Below are 22,344 nucleotides of genomic sequence, written 5' to 3' on the forward strand. Positions count from 1 at the left end.
ATTTGGTGGGAGGACAATGTTGATAGTACACTGATGGTTTTAGTTGTTGCTGGGTGATGTTTATACTAAGTCAAGGACTTTTCAGTTTCTCAGGCCCTGCCAGTGAGAGGGCTGGAGGGGCACAGGAAACTGGGAGGGGACACAGCCAGGACAGGTGACCCAAACCAGCCAAAGAGGTATTCCATATCATGGGATGTCATGCTTGGTATATAAACTGGGGGGATTAGCTGGGGCCTGGGGATCGTTGCTTGGGGGACTGGCTGGGCATTAGTCAGCAGGTGTGAGAAGTTGTACTGTGCATCACTTCTTTCCACCCTTCCCCTTGTATTTCATTCCTCTCCCCCTCTCCCTCATTTTCATTATATCTTATTATTATAACGTATTATTGTTGTTGTTATTGTTGTAATAATTATTGTTGCTGTTGTTGTGAAATTATTAAATCGTTCTTAACTCAACCCTTGAGTTTTACATTCCTTTCTGATTCTTTTCTTCATCTGCAGTGGAGGAGTGAGCAAGTGGCTGCATGATGGTTACTGGCTGGGGTTAAACCACAACAAGTTTTCAGAAAGCCTAGGGAAAATACATTATTCAAACCTTTTAAAGTGTCCTTTTTGGGTACACAAACAGAAAATCAATAGGAAAAAAATGCAAACATCTATGGTGTTCATTTTCCCTTTTGTATAGCCAACTTCTAGGATTATTTTTCCATATCTTTCTTTTAGAATCTTTTACATGGGAACTAATCAGCACTGCAAACTGTCCAAGTTACAGCTGTCTGAATCAGGGTATTTAAGGGCAATCTTACAGAAGCTGTATTTTAAAGACATTTACCTGGTTACTACTTTTGCTGTTCAGCAACCTAAAGAACTAAAATAAGCCAAAGAGGTTTAAAAATTCAAACTCTGTTTCAAAACAGTGTGCCTTTCTATCCTAATTAAATAACCAGGTTAACAAAGTAGTAAGAAGCTGCTATCTTAATTACAGCTTTCAGTTTATCTTAATTGAGAAACACAAGGATGTTACATTTCTGTTATGCTTTCTGATACCAATAACAAAGGACCGATGAAACTACATTTTTCTAAAAAGATTATACAACAACTTGAATGGTACATTAGGAATTAATATTTTTTAAATGCATGTAGCAAAACTCCCACATATACAGAAAAGCAGTGTAAAGCCATGTCCTACTTAAATCTCCCTCTCCTTTAATATATTTGCATAGGACTATATAATTATATAGTTCTTAAATCTCAGTAGTAATAGAATGAATTTATGAAGTATGTATTGTCTCTTATTTTAAAAAAATTAAATCATTGTTGTAGTCAATGGCTAAATATTCCCAGATCAAATCAGTAGTCCTTGTCTTCTGTACACTGTCTAAATACCAGCATTAAAAGAGGTTTTTTTCCTGACTGTAGAACTGTATCTAGTGTATAGTAAAACCTGGAACATTAACAAAAGAGGTTTTTTACTACTTCAGCACTTGTTTGTTCCTAAGATTTCCTACCTGTCTTGCATTGTGATTTTGTCTCTTTACAATTTTCTGAAATCCTGTGAGCAGGTTAACTTCTACTCATTCCAAATACTAAGTTGTAGTGTCATAGAAACAGAATGGCTTGTGTTAGAATGGACCTTCAAAGAGCACCTAATCTAACCTCTGTGCCATGAGAAAAGGCATCTTTCACTAGATCACATTGCTCAAAGACCTGTCCAACATGATTTTGGACATTTCCAGGCATGGGGCGTCCACATCTTCTCTAGGTAACCTGTTCTAGTGTCTCACAACACTCATTGAAAACAATTTCTTCCTGCTATCCTTTCAGTTTTAAATCCTTGCCCTGTCACTATGAGTCCCGGTAAAAAGTGTCTTTCCATCTTTGCAAGCCTCATTTAAGCATTGAAAGGCTGCAATAAGGTCTACCCAGAGCCTTCTCTTCTCCAGGCTGAACAACCCCAACTCTCTCAGCCTTTTTTCAAAGGAGAGGTGTTCCAGCCTTCTGGTCATCTTCATGGCCCTCCTCTGGACCCACTCTAACAGGTCCATGTCTTTCTTTTGCTGGGGACCCCAGAGCTGGATGTGGTACTCCAGGTGTGGTCTCACCAGAGTGGGGTATAGGGGCAGAATGACCTCCCTTGACTTACTGGACACATTTATTTTTATGCATCCCAGGATATGATTGGCTTTCTGGGCTGCAAGCACCCATTGCTGTCTCATATCCAACTTTTCATTCACCAGAATGGTGGACATCAAACTCTTCTCCGTAGGGTGCTCTTAATCTATTAATCTCCCAGTCTGTATTGATATTGAGGATTGCCATGACCCTGATGCAGGACTTTGCACATGGCCTGGTTGAACTTCATGACATTTCACACAGTCGTTTCCCTCTGGTGTATCACCTGCACCACTCATCTTGGTGTCATCCATAAACTTGCTGAGAGTGCACTCAATGTCACTGACTAAGTCATTGATGAAGATATTAAATATTTTTGGGCCTGGTATGGACCCTTGAGGAACACCACTGGTTACTGGTTTCCACTTGAACATTGAATTATTGACTATAACTCTTTGACCGTGGCAAATCAGCCTGTCCGTTATCCACCTAATAGGCCATCCATCAAACCCATACCTGTCCAATTTAGCAGCAAGGTTATTATGGAGGACTATACCAAAGGCCTTAAAAATGTCCAGATAGATAACATCAATTGCTTTTTCCTTGTCTACTGACACAGTCACTTCATCATAAAAGCCGATCAGATCAGTCAGATGCAATTTGCCCTTGGTGAAGCCATGTTGCTGTTTCTAAGGACCTCTCTATCAGAGGTGAGGCTGAGTGGTCAGTAGTACCTAGGGTCCTTTTTTTAAACCCTTCTTAAAAACCGATTTCCTTTTCTTCAGTCACAGGGGACTTCACATGACTGCCATGACTTTTCAAATATGGACAGCGGCTTAGAAACTGCATCAACCATTTCCCTCAGATCTCTGGGATGCATCTCACCGCGTTCCATGGACTTCTGTACGTTCAGGCTTCTCAGGTGGTCTTGAACCTGATCTTCTAGTCCTAGAAAGAGCGCTCTATCCTTGCTGTCTGTGTTATTTGCAAAGCAGAACAGATTATGATTCCGTAGAAAAAAAAACACCAAAAACAACTAAAATGCCGAAGTACTTGCAGTATTCCATGCATTCAGTGATAATTTGTTTCTTTTTTTCTTTCTTTTCCCCCTTGGATATTTCCACTGTTGGTAAAGATGACAGAAATTTAGAAAAATGAAACAGCTAATTTCTAATTATATTTATCACACTAACTAGATCTCAAATACCAACCAAGAATGAGTACACATTGTGGTAGAAACTGTACAAAAACTTTAGTAGTTTCAAAGACATGACATATTAAATAGGCAGAACAAATCAAAATATAGGAAAGGTTACTGATCAAGTAGGAACCATAGTGTTTGGCAGCAGTAATGTTGTGGTTAGGCAATTTATTTTTGTTTCATTTATGAGGTGTAAGGAAGTATTTAGGAGAGTAGTCATATAGAAAGGAAAGGGAAAAGGACTTCATACGGTAGAGGAAAATACCAAGAATTACACTTTTGCACAAAGCAAAAATTAGTCAGAAATATGACATTAGCAAGGCACTGGGTTGAAAGCAAAGCCAGAATTCTCAAACTTCTGTATTTCCACTGATTGGAATACCTTTTTGACCCTTTTATATCTCTTTCAAATACCATGTTATATGAAGAGGGGAAGTTGTTATTTGTGAGTCCTACAGTGAGAAAAGTCTTGATAGGGAAGGAGCTAAAAAAAGCAATGATGGTTTGTTCTTAACATATATACTGTGAAAATAGACAACTGGCCACTTAACTAGCAAAGAATATTGAATTTAATGTACTCATGTAATAATAGCCAGAGAAGGAGTTAAAGACAGAATTCCATTTCAATACCCATATATAGTATCCATGAATATCAAAGGCAGACAATGAGGCCAGGTTTATGTCATGGCAGGAAGAATAGGTGTAAAAGCAAACAAAGAATATTTCTTTAGCTTTACTTTAGCTCCAACAGGAACACTGGAATGATAAACAATTGATTCGTAAGCATAGCAATACAACGAATCAAAGCCAACAGGGATTTATCAGGACCTCTAACCAATCTTTTGAATAAAGGACAAACAGTAGGTCTAGAATTGATCTGACAAAGCAAAGCTGATTCTAGGTTCCTTATTCAATAAAGGACTAGGAATTCAGGGGGCAAAGTTTACAACATCCTATGTGTCCAGTTTGGGGCATCAAACATCACAAAAGATAAAGGTGGTTCTGATTTGTGGTCCAGAGTACAGCAGGGAGAATGATTATAGGTTTATAATTGATTACCTTTGTAAAGAAAATGAAAGACTTATGGGTCTCTAATTTACAGAACACTAAAGGAGAGAGAAAACTATGCAAACATATAAAAAGGTTGTTGTAATAAGGAAGGGAATAATCAAAGGTAATGAGGACAAAGACTGAGAGGTTTAATTCACAGTAAGGGAGACTGACTTAATTTGAGAAAATCTTTCTGGTAAGACGAACAGCAAATTATTAGAGTGGATTGCCTGAAGAAGTTGTAGAAAGGTTCTCATCGTTTATGAAGAAATCACATAAACTTCTGTCATGTATCACATAAATATGTAAGTCATGGCTGGAAGCAGAAGACCAAAGTGGATGATCTTCTGGTGTCAGCCCTGGTATTCCATGTTTCTACATTTCTTTATTAACTAAAGATGAAGGCAGCTGTTTTGATAATTTTATATATTAATATATATTCCAATACATATTGAATTAAGGATGTATATCTATATAATGCTTCCAGTAGTGAGACAGTGAGTTATTTACATTAAGCTATGCAAGCTGGGATGCTTAAGTATATCTGAGACAAACTGAACTGAATCCCCTATATCTCACACTGATCAAGTTTAGAAGTCTGCTGCCTGCATTTTTCTCTCCCCCCAAGCTCTTTTTACTCTATCAATTAAACTTTCAGTAGAAGAAAACACTCTTGATTAAATTTCTGTCAGAGAAGTTTTGATTTAGATGGATCCATACTTCTTTTTTAAAAAATTCACTTTGGAAACTTCCTAGCCATTTCTCTCTATAGGTGCATATAATCATCTTCTGCTGTTTGATTTCTGCAGGAACAATTTTGTTGTGCATTTTCCTAAAGGCAAAAATACATAAAAGAGGGACATCATCCACCCCTACCCCATCTATAACAAGTATCCATAAAACATTTTTCATCTTTAAAGATCTATGAATTATTTAAAAATTGTGGCTTTGGTCTTGAAATTATTAATGTATTTCCTAAACCTTGTACTTTTTGTGTTTAATGAAGCTAACCAAACATGTAATGCTAAAGCTGTAGGAAGATTTATAGCACTGAGATCTACCTGTGCCAGTTTATCTCTAGAGCTAAAACACTGAAAGTTGCTTAAGGTTCCTTACTTACATGACACTGTAACTTCAGTGGAGAGCTTGGATTTCCTACCACTGCTTCTTCCAGGGTATTCTTTGTCTGCTTGGAGAAGAAAATGTAGGCTCCACTTGTAGACTACAAACAGGCATCACACACTTTTTTTTCCCCCATATTTTTTCCTCCTATAAAACATCCCAAATAATTTAACAGATGGAGTGCTGATATTGCAAGTCATAACACGTTAATGACACTGCAAAGGTGAAAAAGACAAATACTGCCTCTTAAAAATGGTCAAAGGAAAAATTTAATCATATATCCTGCATGGGGTAGGATGTTTCCATGATAACATGCAATAGGTGTCAGATTTCTGCCCTGAAATATCTGTAGAGAAGATGCTTATTCTTACAGCTGTGATATCTGTTAGCTGGGGAGAGGGGAAACTTCAAGACCTGAAGGCCTGCAAAAACTGGGTTTCAATCTGTTTGGTAAATAAAAAAAAAATATTTCTGATTTGTAGAAATAAACATATAGATTTAACAGTGGTTTTCATCAACACTTGCTATAATTTTATAGGCAAATGCCAGAACTTGCAGTTACTAAAACCGCATAAATCAAATGATAGCTACAATATTATTTTACTTTGAAAACGGTTTACTTGGTCTGGTCTGATTCTTTTGCACATTTTATACCACTGCCAAAGTAGAGTGACTAGTTGCTCTTTCCCTGCAGATATTTTTTAAGTTTCCCTTTGCGATACATTATCTACCCAGAAGGTGATAAGAAAACGCAATTTTCTTCTATCAATCTGCAAACCAAATGCTTGTAGTTAAGTTGAACTATTATGAGAAAAAAATATAGCTTACGCCTACCACTTAGTTCTTGGATACTGGAATGATGAACTGTAGAACTGTAAGGGCTTATAAAATTTTCAGTTGCCTCAAAACCTTTTACTTCTCAGCAAGAAACTAAGAAAAGTTTTTTGACTTTGTTTTGAGACGAAGGATTTTTCTAACCTTACATTAAAAAAAAAAGTATTATTTTCATTTTCTTTGTAAGAAATAAGTTTAACCATTAATAAGACTTTCTTGAAAGGAAAAGATATTAAGAGTTGAAGTTTTTAGATTTTAACTGATAGGAATTTCTTTTTTGGGGGGGAATAATATTTTGTTAATGAATAAAAAACTTATTAATCAATACTAACCTCCAGGTAGGAGAATTGCAATTAATTTATATTTACAATTGTAATAATTGAATATGTAAATTAGTTTATCACTTCAATTAACAAAGTAGGGCAGTTCACAAAGTGGTATTGCATTTACATCTCATTATGTTCAAGATTACATATGATTTTAGGAAACTCAGGTTAAGGCAGAAATCATAAAATGTTCAGGAGAGTCTAACAACATACACAGAACCAATTTAGTTTCCTTTTTTCAACTGTAGTGGTAATTCAGTTGTGCATTTCTTTCAGAAAAAGCGTATGTATCTACCATTCATCATAATCTCTTAACAGATATTCTGATTTTACCCCCAAAACAGGTAACACTTGTCAGAGTGTTCACCTTGTAATTGCAGGAACTTTTGTTACTGTCCATAGAAACTGAATTCTGAACATCATAGGTTTCTTTGGCGGGGGGGGGGTGGGGGTGGGGGGAGTGGTGGTGGTGCAGGGACGGGTGTGAGGAGACAGTATCTAAATGGCCTTGCATTCAGTTGACACAGCACAAATTCAGGAACGTTTTATTCCAAGATTTTCAAAAGTTGTCTAAATGGATTTTAGGTGTTTGCACCTATTCATGAGTACAGCAAGACCATGGTGGAAGCAGGCCAGCCATACTGTTTTCCCCAATCAAAGATATCATGTAGTATGTTCAGAAACTCACAAGGTAAAAGCCCATTAACTAGAAGTCAACCTTTAGCCAAAAAGGCTGTGGCCAGGTTTATCACAAAGTTTACTCTCCTATCCATCTCTCTAAAACAAAGAAGTCTTTGTATGAATAACTTTATCTTAAAGTTTAAAAAACGGGAGCACAGAAAGTTTGAAGGTCTTGTCACAGATTACTTCAGGATTCTCTGTTATATCCAGGAATTAAATCAAAACTTGGCATCGAAGTTTACTTCCATAACTGCAAATCTAGTCTATTTATGTTCTTAAGAAGGAAAGATATTTCTCCTTTATCCTATTGTTACCTTCTATGAATGCCTTGACAACTTCTCCATAGAGGAACTTTTTTTTATTATATTTTATTACCTATTCTTTCATATCTAGGAGAAAAGACTGCCGCTGGGACCCTAAGGGCCATTTTGTCTTTGGGAATCACAGGTGGAACTGCCTCTCTCTCTCTCTCCTCTTGCTAGTGAATATTGTAGATATTGCTGAATTTTGTTTCTTCTCTTTCAGAAGAAAAATAGCACACCCTTACCAAGACATCCTTGAAATAATGTGAACACATTATTCACAGCTTTAATTTTCTACAGATAGTAAATGTATCATTTTGGAAGTAACCTAACACCACAATGAAAATGCTTAATTTTAATGGGTACCTATCTGTAAGTATCTGATTGCCCTTTGTAAAGTATATGGTAAAACACACAGGGCACGCGACAGTTATAAACCCTCAGTAATTGCTGCAAATGAATTTGCTCTGGTTTAAGGGTTAGGATTTTTATTAAATATGGCTTGGATAAGCCTCAGCAATTTATTTATTGGGCAATAATCCTTAAAATGAATTTACTTTTGCTGGTGGTTGACCAGTTATAGCTGTTTAACAAACCATAATAAAATGAGTACAGGCATAAATGCTGCATAAACATCAACCAAGCTATTTTAAATTAATGTAATCATCTGTTTATAATATTTGGTTTGATTCAGTGATTATAGCAGCCCTTTACAAGAGAAGAAAGCCAGATAAGATTATTGTGTTTGGTTTTATTTTGTATTTGTGCTTCTTGAAGGTTTGTGTGGAAAATACTGAGGTAGTATGGTCATGCAATGAGCTTGTAAGTCACAGATTTGGTGGGTACATATTTTTGCCCAAGATAGGTATGTTTCAGCTGTTTGTTATCAGTACTGTCCTGGAAAATGTCTTTGCATGGAGGATCTTTTCTTGGTTTCCAAGAGTTAATTCTTCTCAATCCTCACATGATCACAGTGGACAGTGAACCCACAGCAGCTGTGGTGATTCACTTGCCAGATACAAATCTTGAAAGGTAGAGTACTACTATATTAACTAATTTTAGTTGAAATCTATTAGAAGATCCACTGATTTTTCAGTTTGTTTTAGAAAATATCAGATGATGAAATAATGTTCCCCAACACTTTGAAACCCTGAATTTTAACCATTTTTATGGACATTTCCCACAATAAACCTCTGCCTCAGGTTGAAATTTTCTTTTGAAAATTTCTGCTAAAAATAAATACCTTGTGGATCTGTTGCTGGTGTTAACTGTTTTATCTAAATTGCTTTTGATTTTTGGAGAAGGGATTTGGATTTTTTCAATGGATTTGTCCCTTTAGAAATTAAAGATCATTTGTCTATTAATATCTGTCACAATAAAATTCTCTAAAACTTTGTGCTTTCTCACATAATTACCTCATGTAATTACAAGAAAACTTAAAGGGAGGAACTGACTTCCAGATGAGAGCAGGGTAGAAGGAGGAACAGAGCTTTGATATAAGAAAAGTTGATTTTGACTAAAAGATGGAATAAAATTACAAGTTTCAACTTCATCATTTCATGTTTCTTTGTTTTTCTTCAGCGATTACAGTGAGAAGACTCATTGGTATCATTCATCCATTTTCACAAACAGAAGAACTAAGAAATTACAAAAGTGCATTTCATTTTAAAAACAAACCACAACAAAAAACCCAAACCAAATAAATCCACAGACTTCTAATATGACTTCTGAATGAAGCAAAATGTACATGTTCTTTTCTGCAAAGACTAACTCATGCTTTCTCAGGGTCAAGGTGCCCTGGCATACAACAAATACTTTTGGCTGTGGCAAGGACAAGGTGCTCCTGACATATAACAAATGTTTTTAAGAACCACTGACTACATCAGATGTAAAATAATAGTTCAGTCAGTCTTCTACAGGTATATAGAAGATACTAATTTTGCAATGGTAAGGTGCCAAAATACGTGAATATTTTTTTCCTCTGGTGCTTTACTTTTACCTAAGTCTAGAGTTATTGTTCTATAGACACTGAAGTTCATTTAATGCATAAGATTTTAATGCACAGAGGAGACAAAAAACCAGTTTGCAGTCTTATGACTCAAACTGAATAAAAATAAATAGTAATAAACCCTTCAGCCATTCAGGTAAAAAGAAAAGTAGGCATGGCATTATGAAATGAGAAAGGTAATCTAAGTATAATTCCAAAATAAAATGGAGCATTGTTGTCAGCTTTCAGGATACAAACACTGTGGATAATGTGAAAAAATGCAGGGAAACCCTCCCCCTGATGATTATATGTAAAGTAGAATGAAAAGAATGGCATGTGCTCAAATTAGATTAAATGGACAATATCTGGTCAGGATTTTTAAAGAGCAGATATTTGAATACTCAGGTTATTCTGAGCTTGATAACATGAATGACTTTAGGATAGTCTTTTTCAGAAAACATTACAGATGTAAATGGACACATGTAAATATTTTACCCATTCTACCAATGGCAAATTATATTGCTGGAAGAAGGTATCTTTCTTTAAAATGACTGATTTCTAGGGTAAGTTAACACAGAGTTATTAATCTTGAACCTAGACTTCATGATATCTGATAGGGAGGCAAATAGAATTTACTAGTTCATTTTTAAAAGGGTAGTTGATTAGTAGGAATTTTTTCTTCATGCATTCATTGACTAGAGAAGAAGATTCAAACAGCTTTTAATATAAAGTGTTTAGAGTGGTAAGACTCGTGATCTTGCATTGAAAAAAAGATTCCTCAAAGATTACTTTAGAGTCAATCCTTCAATTTTTTTAACAAACACAATATCTAGGAGCATGTTGGTGTAATTTGCTAATGGCACACAACTGGGCAGGAAACAAAAGACAATATAATCTGGATAACTGTGAGGGAAGAAGAAATCTGCTTTGTGAAAGTAAACAAGGTTGGCTTCTGTAGCTTAATAAAATGGAAGCTGAAAGAGATTATCTTCATTTTCTGTGATGATAGTGAAACTGGAAATTTGGTGGTAGAAGGCATGAGGTCAGATGGAGGCAGGTCAGAGCTTCCTCCTGTTATTGAGTGTTTATGAAGATGTTGGGAAGCTGGTAACAAAAATCAGGAAATACCAAAGAAATTACCAGAGATTTTCCTTTTTACTGACATCACCCACAATGCTCATGTCCTTGTCTTCTGTAGTATTACATGACCTTGTCTTGTTTGTTCTTACGAGTTATTATGCTGAAATTTGAAAGAGCTTCACAATACTTTTAGTTTTGTCTTGCATGTCATAGGTGATCATAGAATCATAGAATTGTTTAGGTTGGAAAAGACATTTAAGATCATTGAGTCCAGCCATTAACAGAACACTGCCAAGTCCACCACTATACCATGTCCCTAAGCACCACATTGACACATCTGTTAAATACCTCCAGGGATGGTGACTCAACCACCTCCCTGGGCAGCCTGTTCCAGTGTTCGACCACCCTTTCAGTGAAGAAATTGCTCCTAACAGCCAATATAAACCTTCCCTCATGCAATTTGAAGCCATTTTCTCTCATCCTATCACTTGCTACTTGGGACAAGAGACTGACACCCACCTGGCTACAACCTCCTTTCAGGTAGTTGTAGAGAGTCATAAGGTCTCCCCTGAGCCTCCTTTTCTCCAAGATAAACAAACCCAGTTCCCTCAGCTGCTCCTCAGAGGACTTGCTCTCTAGACCCTTCAACCAGCTCTGTTGCCCTTCTCTGGACTTGCTCCAGCACCTCAGTGTCCCTCCTGCAGTGAGGGGCCCAACTCTGGACACAGCATTCAAGGTGCAGCCTCACCAGTGCCGGGTACAGGGGGACAATCACTTCCCTAGTTCTGTTAGCCACAATTTTTGTCATACAAGCCAGGATGCTGTTGGCCTTCTTGGCCACCTGGGCACACTCCTGGCTCATGTTCAGCCAGCTGTCGACCAGCACCTCTAGGTCCTTTTCTTCCAGGCAGCTTCCCAGCCACTCTTCCCCAATCCTGTAGAGTTGCGTGGGGTTGTTGTGACCCAGGTGCAGGACCCGGCACTGAGCCTTGTTGAACCTCATACAGTTGGCCTTGGCCCATTGATCCAGCCTGTCCAGATCCCTTTGCAGAGCCCTCCTACAGCCAAGCAGATCAACACTCCTGCACAGCTTGACGTCATCTGAAAACTGACTGAGAGTGCAGTTGAACACCTTCTCCAGATCATTTATAAAGATATTGTTGTTAGGTAAGGGTGCGTACACTTTGGTAGGAACTGAAATCAGTGTGTGGGTACTGTTATCAATGGTGGCTGCTCTCACAACAGGGGTAACAGTCACACCACATCTCGCGGGTAGATGCATCCCATTAAAATACCTTATGTGCCTGTCCTTCTTACCTCCTGACACTGCCCTTTAGAGACTACAGGGGTCTGCAGTATGTAATTACATGCCCATTTATGAACAAGTATAGACAATTAAATTGCAGGAATCAAGTCATTTGGTTAATGTTAGGTCAATTATTAAAGTAGGTTGCACCTTCTGGCATGTCAGATATCTCTAGTTTGGTCCTGTGATTCTGTCCCTGTTTACTGCCTGAAGCATACTGCTGTTAGCATCATCCAAAAGACATTTTTTCCTCAGTTTTATGTATCACACTTTCAGTTTCAAAATAACTTAGTATTTTTTTTTTCTACTGCTAGCATTTATAGTAAAAAATAAATGCAAACACAGACCACAAGTTAAAAAGTATATAATCACAGATCTAGCTTTAGTTCAGTTCCATGAGAATTTCTTATAACACTTACATACATATTTAAATATTTTCTGAATCAGAATTCTTTAGGATGATTGTCCAGAAATCCTTATATTGTTCTTCAGTTTCAAAAGAAATGTTTCAGCAAGTCTGTTCATCTGTGACTTAAATGCCTTTTGGACTATATATTTTAAAAAAAAAAAAGAAAAAAAATCAGGGAAAAAATATACCTTAAAGGCATAAAAGGGGTTCTTTCTTTTCCTATTGGATGAAGTAAAAGGTATTAAAATTTGCAAAGTTAATCTGGCATCTCTATCATGAAAACTGATGGAAACATTTTCACTTCAGTGCCAAGTGGCATTTCAAAGACTTGACTCAGGTAAAGTCTTAAAAACAAAACAATAACAAGAAGGCAACATTAAATTAATTTATCCAAATGGAGGTGAGACTGACCACATTTTTAAAGATATAACTTGTGATTAAAATGACATTACTGAAGCACCTTAAAGACTCACTGTATTCATTGATTTCTTATGTTCTTCAAAGTCTTTTTCAGTGTTTGCACATTGCTTAAAGAAATGCTCATGGTCATACTGTGTGTTGTTGTCTTCCTAGAAAGTTCTCCAGATGGAAAATATGTGATCCCTCTTCGACTTCTATCTTGAGTAATCATTTATGTCTCCAATAAAGTGATGTAATATAGGGAGATTAAAAGTCTGGTCTTAGCAGCTTTGTAATGTTTTCTGTGCATGTATTTATTTTAAAGCAAGTAACTATGTCTTTGTATGAGTATAGTATGTGACCATGTGTTCTGATTTCAGCTGGGATACAGTTGATTTTCTTATTAGTAGCTGGTGCAGCGCTGTGCTTTGGATTTGGTGTGAGAACAACATTGATAACACACAGATGGTTTTAGTTGTTGCTGGGTGATGTTTATACTAAGTCAAGGACTTTTCAGTTTCTCAGGCCCTGCCAGCAAGAGGGCTGGAGGGGCACAAGGAACTGGGAGGGGACACAGCCAGGACAGGTGACCTGAACTAGCCAGAGGGATATTCCATACCATGGGATGTCATGCTGAGTATATAAACTGAGGAGGTTGGCTGGGGTGGGCTGATCATTGCTTGGGGACTGGCTGGGCACAGGTCAGTGGGTAGTGAGAAATTGTACTGTGCATCACTTCTTTTCTTTCTTCCCTTCCCCTTGGATTTCATTCCTCTCCTCTGCTCCCTCCTTTTCACTATAATTGTTGTTGTTTTAGTAGTAGTAGTAGTTGTTGTTGTTGTTGTTATTATTATTATTATTATTGCTCTTTCATTTTTATTTCATTTCAATTATTAAATTGTTCTTATCTTAACCCTTGAGTTTTACATTCTTTTCCAATTCTGCTCCCCATACCTCTGGGTGAGGAGGGAAGGAGTGAGCAGCTGTGTGGCACTTAGTTACCAGCTAGGGTTAAACCACATCATATTTTTAGGAAAAACCTGGGGATACTATATAACTAATTGTCTAAATCTAAATTTAATTCATTTATTTACGTGAATTAGCCGAGTTTTTAGACAGTCTCCTAAGACTTTATCTGGGGTCTTGAAGTACTTTTCACTATGAGATAAATGACCAAAGCAAGCAGATGACCATGCCCACTAGAACTGGAAAAGATTCTTGTAGCAAATGATTCTGTATCCCATTTCGTTTACTTTCACCACTAGTTTAGAATTATCTGTAAGGAAGTCAAAAGAATTGTACTAATGTAAGTTAAAGGGCAACTGGATATGTTAGTTTTCCTAGCTCGTAGTACTATGTATAGAGTACAGAATACAGTATGGTGTTTTGTCTTACAGTCAGGTAAGTTGTCCATGAAGCATACAGAAATTCTGGAGCAGAACATGATCTCTAGCAGAACCATTTCTAGTGCAAGCAGCAAGAAGACTCCCAAACATTCTTTTTGATCCCATTTTCTTATTCTTAACAATCTGAACTTCTTGGGAGAATATGCTTCCCCAATCCCACTTGCTCATGCAGCTTCTGGGTTCAAGGAAGGAAAAATTTAGTTCATTATGTTTACAAAAACCTTTGAAGTTGAAAAGTTGCAGTAATGTAAAACTATAATATATTGTCTTCACTTTTAAAAATCTGGTTAATTAATTTTAATATTGACTCACTGTAATTTATATTTATGTTTTACTTATATTGATACTTTATATATAAGGTTTGTTTCATGCTACTTTGTAAACCAAAGGAGATGCCATGAAAATATATATGAAAAGATGAAATTTAAAGTTCAGTTTCCTAAACTGATATGATAATTCTTCTGATACTAATGAATATGCAAGATTTTTCTCTGTTACTTACATGGAAGTTTTTGAAATCTTCTAGGCTGCCTACCCTGATACAAAGTTACCACAATCTCATGCTCCTTCTAGAACTGCAAGATGGGACAATGGTATGGACATCTGAGCTGGCCCTGCCTTTGGTCTGGAAATGCACATTCTGCTACATTCAGACAGTGCTTAACCTGATCTAATAAATGTTATCTAGAAAGACTGTGAAGAGGCTTATAATGATTAAATAGAATTATGGGTATATTGGATTGGGTGAGTAAAAGCTTATGGACGCTTACAATTATGATCCAAAGCGTTAGCAGATCCATATCTATATGTAAGTCTGTATTCAGCCCTAAAGGAAAAGGCACCAGGTCAGTGAGGTAATACTAGAAGTACATTCAGTTTATAAAGTTCTAAGAGCTATCCTGCTGCCACTAGAAGTGAAGAGTTTTTTTCATTTAATCAAGTACAATCATGTTTAGAAATTTTATACAAAAATCATATGGAAGCTAACTTACACGCTTAACATTTACAAACCATCAAATTTAAGAGTAGGGGGGAAGCCCAGTAGGAAAAGAGAACAAGAGTAAATTTCTTGTGGTACGGAACTGGATGAAGGTAAATAGTTTAGAAGAATTATTAATATTTCAAGAGAAAAAAGATAAAGGTGTCCTAAGTTATTATAAATATAAGTCATTTATAATGACTGTACTTTGGACATGCTTCAAACACTAATCAAAGACTGAAAGTGTATAAATATAGCACAAGTCTTCCTTGACTGAGTTCCAGTGGTGACCAGCCGAAGGGAATATTTGATGAAATGATAAAAGAGTTACATAGTTTGAGGTTTGTAATGTTTTATTAAATATGAGTAATTCAGAGTCCTGTAAGTTAGCATGGAACATTAATTACACAATGGCAACTAGACAGGAAAAAAAAAAAAAAAAAAAAAAAAAAAGGAAAATGCAATTTTTCTGTAAGATCAGTCTTTGCAGAAAATTACAGAGAACAATTAATATAATGCAGATTTCTTGCAATTTCCTCACAGGAGGTAGTTTCTGAAAGAATACTGAAATTTGTAATGGAACCAAGACTGTGGCAAAAGAACTGTATTGCATAATTTTACAGTTAAGCTGCTTTTTTGGTTGGTTGTTGGTGGTTTTTTGGGGGAGGTGGCTTTTTTTTCCTAGCATTTAACTAAATGTAGACAGGTTTAACTTGCAAGAAACTTTTTCCCTACAGTGACTGCTCTGGTTGATCACAATATTCCATTTCCTTTCCTGAAATCAAGTTTTTAATCTGAGACAACTTCAACATGCGATGAATCCTGCCAAAGAAGTTTCATTTCTATATTTGTATTTGACATCTAATATCCTCACTGTAGATAACTGTGAAATCCATCCATCCTTTGCTGTGGTTAGTACACCCCTATTCTGTCCACTAGAAGTTTTCCCTGATGTTAAAGATCTTTTTAGCTTGTTTTCATTTGCCTGACAGTGAACAGATAGGTCTCCATTTCTGTTGTTTTCACGGAGTAATTAAACTGTCTACATTGAAAGGGAAAATCATAGCAAATTGGTGTCTTCACTATAAATCTCCCCATGCAGTCAAGAGAGCAGGAGCGTGCTCTTAAAATTGAGGGGGGAAAAGGGGAGAAGGGGCAGTAGAGAGGAAGGCCCCTTCAATTTACCTGTGACTTACAGTAAAACCCTATTCTATTTACAGGATCGCATTCTGGAAGTTAGAAGGGCTTAGGAAAAAAAAATGTTTGCTTTCCTATACAACACATCATCTTCTGTTACCCAATATACTAAAGTGCTAAAACTTGTATCTTTCCTAGTGTTTCTCCAAATTCCATCAAAAAGTCCAGGACTGCTTTTGGAGTTTCTACCAGTGCTATTCGCACACCACTAAAAATTTGTGAGCTGGTGTTTTATTTTCTTGAAAAGCAAGTTTTCAATGAGATTAACTATCAGGAACCTCTAAGACGAGTTTTTGAAACCTCTTGTTATGAGGGCAGAGCTCTGTTCACTTGTGATCCTTGACTGTCTCACTCATATTTGCTTTTCTAGCTCAAATTTCTCAGGAAGGTGGCTACATGTAGTGAACAGTTCACTTCCCTCCCCATAATTTTTGTATGCATGTCTAAATGCATAGAAAATAAACCAGAATCTAAATACAAAGACACATTTTCCTGTTTTCTTGCTATATACACATAAGTATAAAAAGATAAAAGATAGAGGGTTATTCACTTTTATGACACTGTTGTATATAAATGCTTATCTTGGTTCTCTGCCATGGTTTAATTGCATTATTAGTTGAACATCCCAAAAGAGAATATTCCCTAGTTTCTTGATGTCAAATTTGTCTTTGCATAACATTTTAATTTAAGTTGCTGTTTAAGCACCTAGTGAGCTCTGCATGTTGCAAGATAAAAAATATAACCATGTGCCTGTTTTGAATATTTTACATAACAAAGGAGGGTACATATTTTGAGTTAATTTCCACAAGGTATACAGGGTATAAGACATCTCAAATGACCCTTTTGGTCTATTTCAAAAACCCACTGTTTTCTTTAAAGTGCAGTAACCTTAAGCACATCTCCAAACCTTTTACAGGACTCTTGTAGAATGTAGGCATGAAGAAATTGTATGTATATTACATGTTCAAAGTTGTCTTTGCTACAGAGACAATTCCAAATGCATGAGTTGTTTTATTTCTGGATTGAAATAATGATTTTAGTTCCTTTTATGTATTGAAACAATTGGAGACAATAACAAATAAAAATAGCAGTGGCTAACAACCATAGCTTTGCACTACCCAGTAAGGCCTGATCAGAAGAGAAATTGTGATGGCTGTGAGATCTGCTTTTTGCAAAAAATAGGAGTTTGGAGCTGTTTGGTAAACTAGGTGAAGAAGATATGCAGCAATATTGCTTAGTTACGGAAAATTCTGGAGAGAGAGACTTAAAAGTATGGATGAGGGAAGTGCCTCATTTTGAGAACCATATTGCTAGGGAAACAGGATTCTTGTGTATGTTTTTTTGCATGAGATACCTTATCAGTTTGCCCTATTAGAACAGTCCTGCTAGACACCAAATACTGTTAATCATTATGAACATAGGAACAGTCACGTGCAAAGGTAAGCTAAAATGGGCATTTATAGTGGATGTCTTTTACTGCCTACTTTGCCATGCTAGCAGTGACATTAAGCTGCTACAAGAGCAAATGTGATATATTTGTAGTGTAATCTGCCATTAGGCAGAGATAGGTTTCCTTATCCCTCTATGTATATAACTTCTAGGGGAATAGAGTCCTTACAAGTACTAGTAAGTACATCCATGAAAGAATAACTATTGTCAATCTATAGGTGAGCTGAATGGCTGTTCATGGGACTGGTCCAGAACTGTTGTGTATGATGGAGGCCACCAGCTTCTCCAGTATCCACATGAATAAGGAATCCAAGGTTCTTCTTCCATTTTCAACCTTTGATACAAGTAACAGTTTGATCTTCTCACATACTGGTTTTATCTATTTTGTGTACTATTTAGGAAAGAAAATATTTAAAACATTATATTGTAGGATGAGTATGTTGATAAATGCAGATTTAAAGCCTCCTGGGTATGCCTGGAGGCATAGTTCGAACATTGCCTCCATGTTCCCCTTTTGGGACCCTTTAAGGCTGCTGACACATCATAAGACATTCATTCAGAGCAAATCCTCTTTATGTGTGGCTGATCAAAAATACATGATACAGCATTAATAATAAACTTCTGTAGGAATACTGTTCCTGGGCTTCTGAATCTGATTATCTCCAGCAAAAATTAAGGTGAAATAAATTATGACTTTCTTTAAGCACAGTTTTCATCTGAGACTTAGGTCAGATAAACCAGCTGATTTTTGCTGGAAAAAGATCTGGTGGTTTATTTACTCTTTCTTCTAGAATTTTATATGATTTAATATAGCTCATAGGGTAAATGGAAACTTGCATGCTGTGTCACGCAGAGTGGCATATTCTTTGAGCAATGCTTGGTAACTTAACAAAATGCTTATAATAAGTTGTAAACCTCATCCCAAAATACTAATAATGAAAGAATTATTAACTCTCTGCTTATCTCACTTTTCAATAAAAAAAAAAATTGTGGGTCACTGCAGAAAGTTTAATATATGTGGCATTATTACCAAGTATTCTATTAGCTCCATATTACAGAAACATAAAAAGGTTCCGATTTTTTTTTTTTTTTTGGGGGGGGGGGCAGGGGGAAGGGGGCAGGGGCATGAAACTGTAGAACACATACCTGCAAAAACCACAAAGACTGGGAATGATTTTCAAAATGGGAATAAACTTTAAGGAGAAACTGACTTGTATGCAGACTTCCCTTTGGTAGGATTTACAGATGAGCCTTGAAGAGGAAGACAAAATCAATCCGATTCTCAAAGAAAGCCCTACATAAAAATTATCATTTTCTCAGAAAAGAAAAGGGAGAGAGAGCAGGGGAGGGGTGAGAAGGGAAGAACTACACTATTCTTATCAATATCTCAAAAGCAGGCTTTCATTTCTTGATTGTACCTCATGCTGACGTGGATAAAGGAAGCAAAAAACATCAAGGCAAAGATTTCAAGAAACAGTCTACATCATTCACTCTTCCTGTGAATAGGAACATGGACAGAATATTAAGAAGAAAAAATGCTGTCACTAATAAGCTACAAGGAAGTACATGCATACAGAGTACTTCTACATTCATTCGCCAACCAGGAGGATGTAAAGGCTTAAGTTACAATATTAAGGACCAGAGAATCTGTCCATAGATGTTGCTCAGAAGACATAAAGCTGAACCAAGGAGGGAAGGGAAGGGAAAATTATTTCTCTTGGGCAGGGTGTTGATGGTGGGGATGATAGAATGTAAGTTTTCAAAGCTGATACAGTTAAGTGACTGTGCTCAGCGCTTTGAAAACATACCTGCTAATAACACAGTGTAATGCTCAGGTGGATTTGTTGTGTCCCTAAGCTAATTGGTATGAAAAATAATATGCATTTGGAGCCTGGAAGAATGAAGAAGCAGTGAAATGGCATAAATCATGCCACAGTAAGCCACTGAAATCAGCTGCTGGGAGTACACTTGGATTTTATTAACTTGAATGCAAGTTTCATTTGGTTCCTGTGTCTAACTCCAAACACTAAGGAAAAATAGCCTGAAAAAGGAAAAAACAAAAACAAAACAGCTTTTGGGTAGAGCCTGTCTGGAAGTACTCGATTTGACAGACTTAGCACCTGGTGACAACAGATGAGCCACCTTGTAGCCATATGCACACCGAAAAAAAAGCTTACAGTAGTATGCCCCTGAGAGGAAGAAAATGGAGTTGCCTTTTTTTCTCCTGATTTTTTTTCCTGTTTTGCTACATCTAGCTAAAAGATTAAATAAAATATTTTTAAAAAAGGTTTGCTATGCCAAGGACAATCATTGTAGCTTTAACAACATGGTCATCTGGAGAAAGATCTTTGAAGACATTTTTGAGATGAGTTCTTAAATATCTGTTCTTACTTTCTGAAGAAATAACAGTGGTGTTAAGCATCCTGAGCACTTTAGATTTTGGAGTAAAAATTATGTGACCCTAGATGAGTTCCCTCAATGTCTTAGAAAAGTGATAGCCTTTTCCCCAGGGGAGACTCTTTTCATTCACATGCAATTACTCTTATACTTGTTTATGTTACTGACTTAAAATGTCCCCTGTGAAATCTGTATCAGCAAGAAAACCATTCTGGATTCACTGGACACTAGGAATCCCACACTGCTTGCCATATTGCCATATCTGGCCACAAATATTACAGCTAGCAAGGTCAATGAATAGCATTTAGGCCAGACATAATCAGACTTTTAAAAGTAATAAATGGCTATTGTGTTTTCTAGCAGAGAAATTCAGGTCTATTTTTAAAGAAAAATCTGATGTATTTCTCGTTTCTTCAACAGAAGCATTGGTCTGTGTGTTTAAGTGTTTGTAAGCAGTGTTGTCTGCTCTGTCATGGTATGCCACTTTTTTGCTTCAGTTGTGATAAAATACAATTCTTTTGAATTAAATGCCTTGGTATGATTCTCTGCTGATATTGATACTTTAATAACTTGAAAGATATTTTCCCTGAATTACCACAGCTAGTAACAGGTCAGACACTTGCCTTGCTTTTTACTGCTTTCAACAGAAGCCTAAGGCTGTCTCCAACCTGTCTCTTCCATTTCTTACATTTCTTATATTCCAGTAAGAATGTGATTTCTTTATTTATCTGTTTAATTATTTATTTCCATGAATGGCAAGAACCTCCCCTACATTCAGGACAAGTCTTGCATTTTGTGTTTGTACTGGTGAGGGGTGGGGAGACAAAAGGAGCATTTGCTGTGGAAAGAAAGAAGGTTTGGCCTTGAAGAAGATCTGTCTGTTTCATACTTCTTTCATGTACTCTTCTTGAGTGAAGAGCAGTAGATCCATAAAACATTAATGGTCATGCTGGGGGCTTTATTTAATCGCAGCCAAGCTGGCATGGAAAGACATGACGATTCAATAACTCAGAGTTGTTATTTAGATGTATTTGTTGGGCTTTCATAGGTAAGGGAAATGAAAAGAGATACTGTAGTAGGTGGTTAATGGTATTCCATGTACCTGTTGATGAATACAACACTCATGGGAAAAATATTTTATCCTCTCTCTTCCTAGTGGAAAAAAAATAAATCAGGTTTTGTGGCTGCTAAAGAGGAAGTTTAGATAAGCATTTCATATTGTAAGGAGTCATTGAAAGCATGTTTAAAGTACTGTCTTTTATGGACATATTTTTAAACTGCATTTTCTCAGCCTAAGCAAAAGTAGGAAGGCAAAAAGTGTGGTAAATAATATTTGTGTTATTCATTTCACACATTTAGGGGATAACCTTTGCTTGAAACCAAGAATGGAGTAGCATATGGTAAAATCTGTATTGATTTGACCCTACTAAATTGATATCCAATGTGTCCGTTTAAATAGCCCCTTTCCTTGTACCTATACATATGTTGTAAAGAAATTCAATAATGAATTTTTTAATCAGTGTTTACCATATCTTATGAAACAAAATTTGCTTTAATGCACATTAATTTTATACTCCACATGAGTTTCAAAGATATTAACATGGTTGGAGGACTTCAATGATATTTACCTGTCAATTAGACTTTTCCGAATTTGCCTTATCATGGCACAGACTGGCTCTAGAAACAGTTTAGAAAACCCTGCCTGGGTAGCATTGGGCTGTTTCTGGGTTTTCTTTCTATTAATAGTGTGTGAGCAGGAAGCATGACTCTAAAGTAAAACAAAGTACTTTGAGAATTTCAGAGCATCCATTGTTATTATAAACTCTTAATTTTTAGGGTCTAACACTGTGTTGTAGGAAAGGTCTGGATTTAAACAGCATTTTATTCATAAAAATGAACTTTTCCAGATGTTTACTATCATCTCAGGACTATGAAATGAAGTAGCAGAAGCTCTGTAAAGTCTTGCTTTTTGTTGATTTAGATGCAGAAGCTGGTGGTCTCAGTTGGGAGACAGAGTTAGTTCAGTTTGCTAAATATAAGCTATGTAGCAAAGTCAAAGTGCTGTGAACCTAGGAGTAAGGAAAGAAAAAGAATTAATATCAAAGGTA

The 22,344-nt window shown here is 36.4% G+C and overlaps 1 long non-coding RNA gene across 1 annotated transcript in view; it reads left to right on the forward strand.

Moving 5' to 3' along the window:
* The window catches only part of LOC308059782, a 58,826-nt gene extending 38,921 nt beyond the window's left edge, over nucleotides 1-19,905 (forward strand). Inside the window, exon 2 of the long non-coding RNA XR_013926400.1 lies at nucleotides 1-19,905. This exon is cut by the window's left edge and continues 25,477 nt beyond it. This is a non-coding gene — a long non-coding RNA (uncharacterized lncRNA).
* Nucleotides 19,906-22,344: the final 2,439 nt, after the last annotated feature.

The sequence above is a fragment of the Falco punctatus genome (assembly GCF_963210335.1).
Source record: "Falco punctatus genome assembly, chromosome: 2".
NCBI classification, from domain to species: domain Eukaryota; kingdom Metazoa; phylum Chordata; class Aves; order Falconiformes; family Falconidae; genus Falco; species Falco punctatus.